Raw genomic sequence first — 9,205 nt, forward strand, 5'->3', positions numbered from 1 at the left:
AAACCGAAAGGCATCCGTACGAAACAGTACGTGCCACACGGGGTGATGAATGCGGTCTTCTCCTCATCCTCTTCTGCCATGAAGATCTGATGGTATCCTGAGTATGCATCAAGAAATGAAAGCAAGTCACATCCGGCCGTGGAGTCAACAATCTGGTCAATGCGCGGCAAGGGAAATGGGTCTTTGGGACAAGCTTTATTGACATCGGTAAAATCGATACAAAGCCTCCATTTCCCGTTGGCTTTGCGTACGACAACAGGATTGGCCAACCACGTAGGATGGAGCACTCCTCTGACAAGGCATGCTGCTTCCAACTTCTTGATTTCTTCTGCAATGAATTCTTGGCGCTCCACCGCTTGTTTCCTGACTTTCTGCTTGACAGGCCGCGCATGAGGACAGACGGCAAGATGGTGCTCGATTACTTTCCTGGGAACACCGGGGATGTCAGACGGTTGCCATGCAAACACGTCGACGTTCGCCCGCAGGAAAGCAACGAGCGCGCCTTCCTATTTGGGATCGAGAGTGGCACTGATGGTGAAAGTACCACCAGTGCCGTCCTCCTTGGCGGGACACCTTCTTAGTCTCTGGTGGAGCTGCCATTGCCTTCTTACACTTGCCGGTGGAGCTCGATGGTGCATCCTTGACAGTAGCGCAGCACTCCGAAGAGGTGCGCTTGCCGGAGTGGGCATCAGAACTTTTGCCGGACTTGTTCTTCTTCTTCCCCCCGGGAGCTTCAGCGGCAAGTGATTTGCGATCTGTTGCGGCTGCTGCTTCCCGGTAGATCTTGTCGGCGCAGATAAGAGCCTCCTTCTTGTCGCCAGGGACAGAGATGACGCTTATCGGACCTGGCATCTTCAGTACGTTGTATGCATAGTGAGAGGCTGCCATGAATTTGGCGAGTGCTGGGCGGCCGAGTATCCCATTGTAAGGCAATGGGAGGTCAGCAACGTCAAAAGTGACCCTCTCAGTCCTGAAGTTCAGCTTGCTGCCAAATGTTACCGGCAACGTGATCTTTCCCTTCGGCTTGCTCCTTCCCGGATTGATTCCTTAAAATGTGCCGGTCTCTTCGAGCTTGCTGTCAGGGATCTGGAGTTTCTGGAGCACTGCGGAGGAGATTAGGTTCAAGCCGGCCCCGCCGTCAACTAGCATCTTAGTGACCTTGAGGTTGCGGATAGTTGGTGAAACCAACATCGGCAAGCACCCGACCGCAGTTATGCGATCAGGGTGGTCCTCAATATCAAAGATGATAGGCACCCGACCGCATTGACTTCCCGCACCCATTGTTTGAGCTGGCGGTGTGAAGTATGCAGTGAAGCACCACCGTCAACGCATAGGACCTCTGTGGCTTTCTGGAACTCCTGCTCATCGGTCTCGTCATCATCCATGTCTTCATCGTCGTCGTCATCTTCATCCTTGTCGCGGCCGCGGGGAGGTCTATCTCCTTGCCGCTGCTTGGCCTTGCCGCGGCGTCCTCCTCGGCTGGGATGTTTCTTGCCGGATCCTCCAGCACCTTCCTGGGCCTTCTCCTTGTCGCGCCGCTCGTATTCAGCCTTTTGCTGCTCGACAAGCTGCTCGACTTTCTTGCAGCTCTGGAGGTCATGGCCCTTGGTGCGGTGGATCTTGCAGTACTGCTTGTTGGTCCCATCCTGCTTGTCGGCGACCGCCACAGCCTCTGCGGCAATCTCCTTGCCGGAGCCACCACCTTTGGCTTTCTTGGTGCCACCTCCGCTGCCGGACTGCTCGACAACTAGCACCTCTTTGCCTTTCTTCTTTCTGTTATTCCGTCGCCGGTTTTTCCTTGCCAGGGCAGTATCCTCACTATCAGATCCTCGTGCTCCTATATTCTCTCCGGGGAGTCTCCTCCCTTCCTCAGCACGTGCACACTTGTCGGCCAGGGCATATAGCTCACTGACGTCTCTGATCTTGCACATCGCCATCTCCTCCCGCATCCTGCGGTTCCGCACGTTCTGATGGAACGCGCTGATTACCTCGACGGGGTGGATATCTGGGATGTTGTGCTGTACGTTGCTGAATCTCTGAATGTACTTGTGCAGGGGCTCTCCTTCCTTCTGGGCGAGCAGATGAAGGTCACTCTCTTGGCCATGAGGCTTGTGGCCGCCTGTGAAGGCGCCGACAAACTGATGGCACAGATCCGCCCAGGAAGATATGGAGTTGTCCGGCAAGTGCATGAGCCAGGATCTGACGTTGGGTTTGAGTACCAGCGGGAAGTAGTTGGCAAGGATCTTGTCGTCTCGCCCTCCGGCAGCTTGCACCGTGATGGTGTAGATGCTGAGGAACTCCGACGGGTGCGTCTTGCCGTCGTACTTCTCCGGTACATCTGGCTTGAAATTTTTCCTACTGGGCCACTGGACTTGCCGCAGCTCACGAGTGAACGCAGGGCAGCCTACCGCGTATGGCAAGTCGCCTGGTTCCCCTGGCGCATGCATGTCGACAGAAGGCCCAGCGCGCTGGTCGGATTGACGCCGCGCTTCTCTTCGTCGCTCGATGCGAGTTCGAGCGTCTTCTTGCTGTCGATCGTGAAGAACTTTGCGCTGATCGCGACGAGCACGTGGATCCGACGATGCGGTGGAATCGCTGTCGAGGTGGATTCGGCGAGTCGGCGATCTTGGCCTTCGGGGTGGAGAGTGCATGGTGGTTGCACCCCCACCAGTTTCGTCGCCACCGGCTCGTGCCTGGCAGTCCTGCCGCGGCAGCGATGTATTCGGCTGTCGTGAAGTGTCGCCGTTGGTGTAGCCAATGAGGCTCTGAATAGTGGCCCTCCATTCATCGATATTGTCCGACGTCAGAGGGTAATCCAGGAGCAGTTGAGCTCGCGCCAAAGCTTCTGCTGGAGTGGTGGGCGGCAGTGGCGAACGGCGCGAGGAGCGGGACGTGCTCGGACTTCTAACTATGTTAGAAGGAGCAGTATCCCGTCTAGGCTACCATGTCTCGCTCGTGCCGGCGCGTTGACGTGCATGCCGGTCTTGAGCGCCCTGAGACCCACCAGCTTGATCTTGGTCCAACAAACGTATGGTACTGCGAATACCATGACGCTGTCGGTCCTGCGCCTCCTGAGAGGGGCGCGGCAGATGTACGGACACCGAGGTTTGTGCAGCCTTGTCCTTGGACCTGGCAGCACCGTGAGCTTCCTCGTCGATGTCTGTTCTTCCACCAGCGTCCACCCCACCACCCGTTTGTTTCGGTGGCGGTGGGATCGACGCGGACGGAGCAGCTTCCTTCGAAGCCTTCTTCTTCGGTGACATGTTGATGAAGAAAATAAAGATCTAGCTCGTGTGAACGCCGGATCAGGTTCACACAATCTCGACGCCCCCCTACCTGGCGCGCCAAAGATGTTGGGGAAACTGATCCACGAGAACCTATGGGGCCGGCGGACCGAGCCCCTTTTGATTCGGCAGGGGGCGGAGGTCACACGAAGAGCAGATCGAGGCAAAGCACACGAGCAGTTTACGCAGCTTCGGAGCTCTCCGGAGAGATAATACTCCTACTGCTGCTTGTTTGATTGTATTGTGTTCTTGCTCCAGAGAGCTAAGTGTTTTCTGGCTTCGAAATGATCCGAAAACCCCCCTTACGTTGCGCATGGGCCTCCTTTTATATGCTCAAGGGGTCACCGACAGGTGGCAATGCAGAGAAGGGTAAAAATGTAAAAAGAGTTGCAGTTGGTACAGCTACCTGTACAGTGTACTCTACCTAACCCTGACAGCAGGGGACAAGGGCATTAAATGCCCGTCTGTGTCGCCCAAACAGTGTAGAAAAGGACCGTCAGGGGCGCCACCGCCTGCCACGATGGCGATCTTGTCAGCATCGCATGCCACCGCTTACCGCTGGCTGCACAGCCTTCCGCCACGCGTGCCTGGAAAGGCCCCCAGGGCGACACGTTGGTGGATGCGCTGGAGCGTGGGCACAGAGTGGCCGCTTGCCGCGGCAAGCGTCTTGCCGCGGTCGGGGTCTTGTCGCGCCCGGAAGCTTGTCGCTCACCGGGCCTTGCCGGGTCGCGTGGTGCGTCACGGCAAGTTCCTTCAGATGCCTCGGTTGGCCTTCCCGGCAAGCTCCTCTTGCCGGGGCCTTGTCTTCTTTACTTGAGTACTTTGTTCTTGAATGGCTCCAAAGGAGCCACGGAGTATCTTGGCGGTCACCTGGCAAGCCCTTGCCGCGGGGCGCTGCAGCTGCCCGTGCACAAGTTCGGGGTACTAGGGTACCCCTACTCTAGTACACCGACACCTGGTGTGCCATGGATATTGCGGATGCACGTGGTGCATGGATGACACGACGTCTCAGCAGCTAACGTCAAGGAAAGATGGCGGGTCAAGGAAAACCGTGTACATGGGGCATTGAAGATGGCTCGAGAAGGACACCCCGTGGAGAAACTGCGGAGATCTATGCAATGGTGAGGCTGAGCATCGAGGACCTCCACATAAGTGGAGCGGCGCCGAAATCGATGAGCTGTTGAAAAACTGGGAACAGTGCCCCGCGCTGGGAAAGACAATGAAAAAGGCGCGGGAGCCGCTGCTGAAGGTATGGAATATGAGATCTGTTTTCTAGGACTTGGAGTACTGGCACAAACTCGATACACCTCATTGCCTTGATCAAATGCATATCTGTAAGAATGTCCTTGAGAGCTTGCTCGCTACACTGATGAACATGCCGGATAAGACCAAGGATGGGCCAAAGGCAAGAAAAGACTTGCAATATTTGAATATCAGGGAAGATCTGCACATGCCGCCCCGTAAAAAGTTAGATGAGACAGAGATGGAGACAGATGCACGGGAGAAGAAGGGCAAGAAAATAAAGGAAGAGGATTATTTCCCCCCTTCTTGCTTCACCTTAAGTCAGGCTGAGATCGATTAATTCTTTAAGTGCCTTACCGGAGTCAAAGTTAGTTCTGGCTACTGTGGCCACATAAGTAGATATCTAGACACGCAGAAGAAAAGTTTCAGCAGGATGAAGTCCCATGACTGTCATGTGATGATGACGCGGATACTACCTGTTGCCCTTAGAGGGAGAATGGACAAGCACGTCTGTGACACGCTTATTGGTCTCTGCAACTTTTTCAAAGTCATCTCTCGAAAGTCGAGCAGTGTGAAGCAGCTCCGAAGGCTACAGGAAGAGATCGTTGTGATACTAAATGAGCTTGAGATGTACTTCCCACCCGCGTTCTTTGACGTGATGGTGCATCTGTGGGTCCATATTGTGGACGACATAATAGACCTGGGGTCATCATTCCTGCACAACATGATGCCATTTGAGAGGATGAATGGGATCATCAAAGGATTCGTTCGTAACATGTCCCGTCCGGATGGAAGCATCGTTCAGCGCTATCTGACACAAGAGTGCATCTCTTTCTGCGAGAGTTTTCTATATGGCACAGACCAGCCGCCTGGTGTTAGTGTTGATTTGCCCGTTAACAAGCACAATGGGAGGCTCGAAGGAGAAGGTCACTCCAACGGTCGCAGGGAACTGCACATGGCATACTCAGATCGATGGAGCGACTTTGACAGAGCAAACTTGGTAGTGCTACAACACCTAGACGAGGTAGATCCTTTCGTGGCACTGCACAAAGAAATTATCTCAAAGAAGTATCGTGACCGGGGGGTATGCAGGACGGACGCCGAAGTTACTAGAGAGCACAATTACACTTTCCTGCATTGGTTCAAAGAGCATATTATTGCTAATCCCCCGGAGGAGGGCTCTAAGGATGGATTGCTCATATACGCCTTAGCACATGGCCCCTCGCCCAACCTCGTAACCTATCAGGCATACGATGTCAACAGATACACGTTCTACACGGAGGCCAAAGATATGGACAGTGATGATCAGAACTCAGGGGTGACAATGGAATGCATGACCGGCAGCAACAACGGCGCAACTAAAAGATTTTACATAAGGGTCGAGGAGATCTGGGAGCTTGACTACTCTTGACTTCACAACACGATGATGTTCCATTTCAGATGGGCTAAGAATGTCAAAAGAGAAAACCAATATTTCACTACCATGACTATACCCGACGCCAAGAGTGCTACCATGAACGCTATCGCAAAAAACGAGCCATGGGTACACGCTAAGCACGTGACACAATGCTTCTTCATAACCGACCCATGCAATCCTAGTCGTGTTGTCGTGAGGAGAGGCAAAAGGAACATCATTGGAATAAATGGAGTCGCCAACGAGAAAGACTACGATCAGTATGACAACCAATGAGGGAAGATGACGATGATGATGAAGTATACGTCAAAATAAGAATCAATACTACATTACCTAAGACAAATCGTACTCCATGGAAAAGGAAAAGTCACAATGAGGGGCTCAATAATTCTTCAATGAACAAGAAGGGAAAGAAGCTGACTCAAAAATGAAAACGTCAACGCTGAGGAACCGTATGTTATCGGTCAAATGATGTAATATATATGTTCCTATTTTGTATACAGACCTAGCCATTATTATGCATGGGTCCAATGATGTAATATATATGTTCCTATTTTGTATACATACTTAACCGTCAAATGATGCAATATATATCGCCTTCCCTTCATTCACTGCTCTTGGAAAAAAAGAAAAGAAAAGTGAGAGAAAATAAAGGAAAACAAAATAGAAGGAAACAAACAGGAAAACTGGTACTGGTTATAGCAGCAACACTTTTGTCAGAAAAGAGCTACAGCTAGTCAAGATAGCAGTAGCGGTTTCTACATAAAACCGCTATAGCTACTTGGAGTAGCTATAGCACATTTTGTTTAAATGCGCTACTTCTATGCCCGCTTAACCCCCAAAATCCCCACTCATCTCTTCATCCCGCCTCCTTTCCCCCAAATACCCACTCTCTCTTCCCCCGTCGTGCCGCCGGAGCCCTGCCCTCGCCGCGCCCCTGCGCTCATCCCTGACCCCGACCCCGGCGCCGGCTCCAGCCCCAACCCCGGCTCCAGCCCCGGCGCTCGCCCACGGCCCCGGCCCCGACCCCGACCTCGATTCCGACCCCAGCGCTCGACCCCGACTACGACCCCGACCCCGACCAACCTCGACCGTCGTCGGGCCTACACCTTCTGTAAGCCCCCAACCGATCCTCCTCTCTCTGGTAGCTAGCGTTCTTTGGTTAATTTACTTAGGTTTTAGTTAGGGCAGATGGTTAATTAGGTTATATATTTAGTTATGAATTTAGCTAGGTTTTTCCTTCAAGTTCTATATTTTTCTTCCTTTTATATGCAAATTTGAAGTGGACATGTGATGTTTTGGACATGTCATATTTGGAATTTGGATATGTCATTTGGACATGATGATTATGTGTAGGGTAAATGATCCGAGTGGCCTATGTTACGCCGCAATGTTGATTCATTTCCGTCCCGGTGCATTTCAGGCGCTCGATATGTCCATTTTTTTAGCAAAGGTCATGCTGAAATTTTCCATGAATTTTGGCATGATTTGTGCTAGATAGTAAGCATATCGAGTGCCGGGAGTTGCTGGGAAATGACATTCCGGCAAACATAGATTTCTCTTTCATTCATTTCTCTAGTTTTAGAATTAAATGAGGAGACTTAGTCATAGGAAACATGTCGAACAACGAAGAAACTGGGCCTTCTGACCAAGATGCAGACGAGATGGATTATGAGGGTGAACAAGAGTACCTTGACTATTTGACTGCTAAGCAAAGTCAAGGTTTGCAGGTTGGCCTCGATGATGGTACTGATGCCGACATCGACACCGACGGCGCCAACACCGATGGCGACGCTGAGACCGATGGCGGCGCCGAGACCGTCGGGGAAGGTACCAGCGCTGATGCCGCTACCGAAAAGAAGAAGCAGAAGAAGCAGAGGATACAAAACCTAACAAACTAGGGATTGGACGACTGGTGATCACAAAGATGGCACCTGGAAAGTTTGAGCCATTAGAGCCGTAAGAACCTCGCAAGTGCTATGGGAACCAAGTAGGATGCATCCTACAGGAATGCGCGAGCATCAACGATGATGACTTAGGGAGTAAAGAACATTTGACGCAGTTGCTCCTGACAAAGTTACATAAGAGATTCAAGTTCCCCGACCGGGATGATAACATAGAACAACCGTGGGATGATCCGAAGATGAAAAAGATTAACAATCATGCCATGGGCATGTTCAACCATTATTTGGCCTCCTAGAAAGGGAGGGTGAAACGAGCTATTGAGGCTGAGGAACCCCTGTCCAAGATTCTGGAGGAAAATCCGACACTTATGGAAGAGGAGTTCGAAAAAGTTCAAGGCCACTTGCGCTGCCGAGGCAGCCAAGGCTAAGGCTGGGAAATTCAAGAGCCTTCAGCAAAGGAACATGGGGAAGCATTTCCTTGGAATCCGTGGCAACCTCGATAAAAGGCCCATATGGGATAAGGAGGACGCGAAACGTGAAGCCGCGGGTATCCCATACCCCTTCACAAAGTTCACCAACCCCTTGGAGTGTGACTTCATCAGGGCCTGCTACAAGTGGTACAAGGAAAACATGTTTTTTACACGGACCAGATCACAAGGAGATTGATTAGACTACTGGTAAATATTCTTTTACCACCTTACATTTAGCTTCAGATCTAGTCAACTACACATTCCTAAACGATTCACGTTCCTTCTGCAGGAGAAGCAACACCAGCTTGCAGCCGAAAGCCCTACTTCTCCGACGAGGACCAAGTGGGACACCCCTCTTAACCGGGCCTTGAACGAACTTAAGGGACTCCCTTTGAGCCAGTGGCCGTAATATGTCATGTGCACGGCGCTGGAGACGGCGCCACATGGAAGGTGTTTTACAACGAGGGCCCGGAAGCCAAGAAGCAGAAAAAGAAGTTTAGTCAGGCGAACATCAACGAAATGGTGAAGCTTGCGGTCGAGAAAAAAGCAGCTGAGGACACGAAAAAAAAACCACGGAGAAAAATGAGTTGCTACAGCACGCAGTCAATGCAGCTGTAACTGCCTGCAGAAATGATTTCGCTACTAACTTGGTTCCAGCTATCATGAACTGGACGAAGGAAAATCCAGACAAGACGGTACATGATTTAACGTTGACCAGTTTCATCGCAAGCAACTCCGTGAACAACACCACCACCGCACCATCACTTGCTCACACAACCCGACCTTCTCTCGCACTCGCTCCCGCTCATAGCAGCCCATCCCCAGTCTCTGGCATGCTAGGTGTGCCTTCGTCTTTGGCTGAGCTTGACGCCCTCACGGTAATTACATGTC

Source organism: Triticum dicoccoides, chromosome 6B, assembly GCF_002162155.2.
Source record: "Triticum dicoccoides isolate Atlit2015 ecotype Zavitan chromosome 6B, WEW_v2.0, whole genome shotgun sequence".
Lineage (NCBI taxonomy): Eukaryota > Viridiplantae > Streptophyta > Magnoliopsida > Poales > Poaceae > Triticum > Triticum dicoccoides.